Raw genomic sequence first — 6195 nt, 5'->3', positions numbered from 1 at the left:
ATGCCTTCCCTCCCACCCTTTCTTTCTAACCCTTCATTCAAACGCTGTCACCCACCCTCACTGGCCCAGCCCAAAAGCAGCCTTCCCCATGAAAACTGCCTTATCTCTCATTGGCATCCTCATCTTTGCTTCTCTCTGGAGCCTTCCATTTCCTGAGCGTGACACAGGCGAGCAATGTGGTCTTACTGCTACCCCGTTTCACAGATTGGGGAAATGAGGTTTGGAGAGACGAAACAACTTACTCAAAATCACACAGCCAGTGCTGCCTCGGGTCAGAGACATTTTCGCGTTTATTTTATTCCCTTCCCAACTCCCCACTCTCTGAAGGCAGGAGCTGCCATCCCCAGAGTTGACTTCAGCACATGGGTGGCCCCAGGAACTAGTAATCACTCATCGAATAGAATCAACTAGAGTGTCTGCAATGAGCACAGAACTCAGGATCTTCTTCTCCGTACTGGGTCCTCGCCCAGCCTCTTCTCTTCCAGGTCACCACACTTCTCACCTCTCAGATCAGGTGACCAGGAGTCATCCGCGCTCCCCGCGCCCACGGTCCAAGTCCAATCCAACCCAACACCTGTCAGTTCTATCTCCCAAAGGGCTCTTGAATCCATCCTCTTATCTCTGTTTCCATTCTCTTCGACTTGGTCCAGGTTGTGATCGGCTCTCATCTGGACACCTGCGGCAGCCGCCTTCCACCGCGGTCTTCCTCCAGTACCTACTCCACGAAGTGAACATCATGATCTTTTACAAATGCAGACATGATTGTGACCCTCCCCGCTTCAGACCCTCTGAGGCCCAAAGCTCTGAGGACAAAGACTGACATCCCCAGTGTGACCTCTTTGGCCTGCCTGGACTTTGCTTCCTGTGCTCTAGCCGCACTGGCTTTCTCTGGATTCTGTGGACATCCGGAACTTACCAGACTCCCTCCTGCCCAAAGCCTTCACATACGTGGTACCATCATGCCAACCTCAACCTTCCACCTTGCCACCTGAGCCTTACCGAAGATATCTCTACTTATCTGTAAACCTATTCAGGGGTGCCTTACGAGGCCCCCAAGTCTAAGGCGGACTCCCTGGAATGCCTGCCACTCAAAGCTCTGTGTTCCTTTCCTGCATAAACTTTATAGTTGTAGTTGCAATTACACATTTATATATATGATTTCATTCATGTCTGTCTCTACCAGACATAAGCACCATGAAGGCGGGCACCGATTGCCCAGTGCCCAGCAAAGTGCCTGGCACATAAATACTGTTTCATAAATAATTCTGTATCCTTTCTGTATCTAAGCCAGACTCTCTCCAAAGGGATACTCTGTCCAGGGCTGGTACAAGCGAACAGAGAAGGATCCCCCTCACCCCCTGCTCAACCCACCCCACCCCAGAAAGTCCAGAATCCCAGGTTTGCTGGGAGGAAAAGCTGGTAGTTAATGTTGAAGTGGAAGCCCCCAGACATCCGTGGCAGAGGCTTATCTGCTGAGGACATGAGAGTGGGGGTGAAGTAGGGAGATCAGGATCAAGATCTGGACAGGTGCCTCTGTTCATGGAGGCTACACCCCCCTCACCCTTTTTTTGTTTTTAAATCCAGGCTTCAAAGGAACCATCTATCTCCTGAACACTTCAACCAGACATCCGGTTGTGACGCAAACCCGAGCCCCGCCCCTCCCAGCTGCGGCAGCCCTCCTGTAGTGGACAGGCATCCAGAGACGAGATGGACAGGAGCACCAGAGACGCGGGGACAGAATATGAGAGAAAATGGGGCGGGAGCAGAAGCGTGTGGGTGGAAGGGTGGGACAACGGCCAAAGGCAGAGGACAGAGGGAAAGGGAAAGGGAAAAAAAACTAAGGACGAAGCATACATGTAAAGGAAAAGAGTTAAGGGTGGGGAAGATAAAAGAATTTTTAAAAAGGGAAGGAAATGGGGAATGGGGTTAAACAAGCACAGTATGGAGCCAAACCAGAAAGGGGTAAATAACACTTCAATCAACTCACTTTCTCAATCTTTGATGAGAACCTGCTCTGCCTCCAGACACAGTGAGGGGTCTAGAGCTACAATGAAGACTCTGCCAGGCCCCTGCCAGGTAGCTCATGCTCCAGCAGAAAAGATGAGTGTTGACCCCTCACTTGTGAGCAAAGAGAGGACTTGGGTCCCTGAACCTGACAATGTCCCCATCCAGCCCATTTTTCTCAGCTGGAACCTGGGGGGGTAGCTGGAGTTGGGCCTGGGGAACACGACCGTCCTAGTGTCATCCGTGCATGCTGTCCAAGCCTTTTTTCCCCAGCTCACCCCGTTTCTTTCCCTGGTTCCTTCCTCTGCCCCCGAGTGTGCCCTCTTGAACTGGGGGTCCCGGAAATGGGGCAGGATCTTCCAGGACTAGAAATCAAGACTTTTCGCTAAGATCCTGGACTGAGGGCTCACTCTAGAGAGAATGAGGTGGAGATGGGACACGGACGTGGGCATTGGAGGGCTTAGGTCACTTGGGAAGAAAAGAGGCAGGAGGAGCAAACAAGGCAATGGGATCCATTTTAAAAAGCTACGGAAACGGGGAAAATGAAGAAAGATGCAGAGTCCCACTGAGAGAAAGATGAGGGAGGCAAGGGACAGAAAGACAGACAGGAGATGGGGGGTGGAGGGAGGAAAAGAAAGCAAAAGCGAAGGAGGAAGGGAGAATGCGGTGTCTGCTCCCCCTCCTCCCCTCCACAGCTGAACTCCTCCTCTGAATTGTCTGCACTCTAACCCCATTTCTGGGCCTCCCACTCACTCCTCAGACCACTCTCGTCTGGCTTCCTCAGCCACCACTCCACCCAAACAGCTCAAATTTACCTGCCACGTTGCTAAATCCAGTGACCACTTTCCTCCTCATCATATGAATTCTCTCTGCAGCATATAATTCTCCATCCTTCTAGAACAATCTTCTCTCCGCATACAGGACACCCCGCCATCCCTCTCCTCCTTACCCTCCTACTTCTCCCATTCTTGTCCTGTCTTCCGTGCAGGCTCCTCCTCCCTTTCCTAACCCTGAAACCCTGAAGGTCCTCAGGGCTCTCTCTGTCTTAGCCCTTCGTCTCTCCTTCCTCCATGCTTTCTCTGGAGACAGTTCCATTCACATCATCAGGCTGGGCGTCCCACATTTGTCTCCTCTGAACTCCAGACCCAGACACCCAAGGGTTTCCTCCTCGTTTCTGATTTGATGTCTCATAGGCACCTAACACGCAACATGGATCAACTTAATTCATCACCTTCCCTCTAAACCTGGAGAGGATGGAAGTCGGAGAGAAATCTCAGGAGGCAGAAGGACTTGGGTTGAGCTGAGGCATAGGAAGAGCTGAGCTGTACCTGGAAGCTAAGGAAGTTAGCTAAGAACCAAGGGGCCGGGGTGGTGCAACGCTAGGGAAAGAGAGAAAGAGAGGACCCCACACACCTGGGGACTGTCCCCAGACTCTGCCCCCAGGGTCTCTCAACAGGAACAGTGCGGAGGTCCAGGATGAGGGCACATGAAAATCAAAGTCTTCACTGCAGTCTCACTCTTAGACCCTCCTCTTCTCTCTCTTCAACCCCTCTCTTAAGGATACTTTCTCCATCACCAGTCTGGGGCCAGGGTGGGGGAAGAGGAGAATTCCGGAAGGTCAAATAGGGGAGGGAGGGCAACGGAACCCCTGGAACCAGAGCAGCTGGAAAAGGCTGACCCACCTGCTCACCAGGTGCACTGACACCTGAGCTGCCTCTTCTCCCTCGTCCCACACTACGGAGTCTGGGCTGGGGGCTCGAGGGCCTCTAGAGGGATGGGGATGCTGGGGAGCACAGGCCTGCCCCCTTCCTCATAGAGGGAGGGCATCTGGGGAAATTTGGAGAGGGAGAGAACTCAGAGCTCAGCACTTTTCTCTTTCTGTTTTTCTTCTTGATGATTTTTTTTCCCTAAGTGCTGATGACTTTACCATTTCTTGAGGGTAGGGGGAAGGAGATTTTGGCTTTTGCTCACCACCCCCCCTCAACTCCAAATGCCAGACAAAGTCTTACATTCCACAAGAAGCCAGAGCTTCAGAGTTTCCTAAAGATGAGGTGGCGTCTCCTCCCCTCTCCAGCCCCAGCTTCCTCCCTCAACCCTCCCCCCAGTCTCAAGCCCTCAGTCTTGGCCAAGGAGGCCCAGCCTGGCTGGGAGGAGACCCCAAGCACATTCTTCTTCTCACTGTCATGCTGCAGAAATTAAAGACACATCTTCAGGCTGGGTGCCCGCCAAGCGTTTCAAGTCAAAAAGTGGCAGGGGAGTCTCTGGGCCTCAACTCTGTGCCACGTGTAATGGATGCTTGCAAACCCTCTGCCTGCAGCTCCCGGGACAGAGGTCCGAAACTGGACACTGGGGCTTTGGCTGTCACATACCACACCCAAAGAGCTCATCCCCCAACCCCAGGGGTCCATGAACACCCTTCAGAACCCCAGGCCCATGATGTACAATCTGCATCTCTGAGGCTTAATCTCTCTGTACGGTGGGGAGCAGGAAACCTGGGCAGGGAGCATGTGGGAAGGGGGCTGTAGGCAGGAGTCCTTCTAGCTGCCAAAACTCAACAAGCCGAGAGGTGGCCAGGCCACACCAACCCTCACCCCAAGCCTGTGACACCCAGCCTCAGACAACCAATCCGAAGAGTTGACCCCTCGGAGGAACAAGACCCTTGTCCCCTGTTGGGCGGGGGACTCTTTGTCCCCAACCCATCCTGGAGGGGGAAGGAACTGCCATCTCAGCACCTCAGCACCCCCTGCTTCCCCTCCCGCCCTGCAGTCCCTGGCACTAGGCTGGGACAGATCCTGGGCCACAAGTTGCTGCCACATGGTGGGGATAATTGATGAAGGCCCGGCCCTCCATTGCTGTCTCCAGCCTGCCTCCCTGGAAACTCTATATTTTCCCTTTAATTATAGCCCCTGAAGTCCCCTCCACAGCTCCACCCGCACCGCTCCTCCTGGCTGCCCACGGCCGGCCAACGTGGCTCCCTCCCCTTCTCTCCCTTTCTCTCCCCTTGGTCGTTTTTTTTTTTTTCCCTTTGCCTTTGCACAAACCAGCTGGGGAGGGCGGGAGAGGCGGGGTGAGGGGAAGCGATGGAATCTTGGATGGTTTGGGGGAGGAGGGACTCCCCTTCCAACGTTTGCAGCTCTGGAGTGATGGGGGTGGGGGAGCTGTGCAAGAGGGACTGGAGTTGACAGAGCACTGCAGAGGGACCCCATTGCCTCCTCTTGGACCCACAGATTTTGGCCCGACCAAGACCTGGATAGACAGGGGCTGGGATGGAGCACTGACGGGAGGTTGAGACATGGGGAAGGGAGGACACTGGCTTTCGAAGAGTATCCCCCAAGTATAGGTTGTTGTCGTTGGGGTCCCCATACCCTTTTACGGTACAAATGATTCTCTGCTGGTTCCAAAGGCGGAGAGCAATGCCCTGGGTTTTCAGGAAAGAGGTGGGGTAGTGGGAAGCACCGTCTAAAATAAGGTCACTCACCCTTCCTTGCAATTCCATCCCAAACCCCCAAATACAAGTCTCCCCCATAAGCCCAAATTCTTCCATTTGCCCACAATCCTCAGTCCAGTAACAGCCAGAGACAGGGCTGTATGCGGCTCCCCGAAGGAGTCTCCTCTCTCTGGTTAACAGCCCTTCAACTGGGTTTTCTCTGGTTTAACTATGTTGGGGAGGAGGGTCTCTAAGCAAGCCCTGGCGACAGCCACAGCAGACCCTAACCCAAGATCCTTTTCTAAGTCATCAGTGATCACACAGCCTTTTCCGTGCAAACTCATTCCCCCCGGGGAATGGAAAGGTCCTAGCAATTCCCCACCACCATTGTGTTACCCCGTCTCTCAACACCAAAGCTTCCTTCCAGTGAGACCACGTAGTCAAATCTCTCACCCAGTGCCTCAGCCTCCCCACCCTATCTGTCTCAATCATGCCTGGGGTTTGGGAAAGAGCATTTGAGTCTGTCTTGGAGCCTCAGGCATGGCAGAAGAATTGACATCCTCAAAATAAAACCCCTCTTGCCAGCATCACCCCAAGTACCTGATTCTTAATGTCTACGAAGGCATGTCTAACTTGTTCTCCAAACATTTCTAAGCACCACACCACAGCCGCCCCAAAAGACACCCCTAAACAGGCATATCTTTTTAATTCTCTGATTCTCCTGTTTTAGAGGGTCCCCAGCTGGCCCTTCCACACCCATCCTT

The 6195-nt window shown here is 53.3% G+C and overlaps 1 long non-coding RNA gene across 1 annotated transcript; it reads right to left on the bottom strand.

The window, feature by feature from the left end:
- Nucleotides 1–272: 272 nt before the first annotated feature.
- Nucleotides 273–3891, bottom strand: LOC120588946 (uncharacterized). The gene is made up of 2 exons (XR_005649347.1): nucleotides 3687–3891; nucleotides 273–715 (listed from the first exon to the last, which is right to left on the bottom strand). It is a non-coding gene; the product is annotated as an uncharacterized LOC120588946 (long non-coding RNA).
- Between the last annotated feature and the right edge of the window lie 2304 nt (nucleotides 3892–6195).

This window comes from Pteropus medius, unplaced genomic scaffold, assembly GCF_902729225.1.
Source record: "Pteropus medius unplaced genomic scaffold, Ma_sr-lr_union100, whole genome shotgun sequence".
Lineage (NCBI taxonomy): Eukaryota > Metazoa > Chordata > Mammalia > Chiroptera > Pteropodidae > Pteropus > Pteropus medius.
Note: the sequence above shows the minus strand (reverse complement) of the source record. Positions and strands in the feature narration are given on the sequence as shown.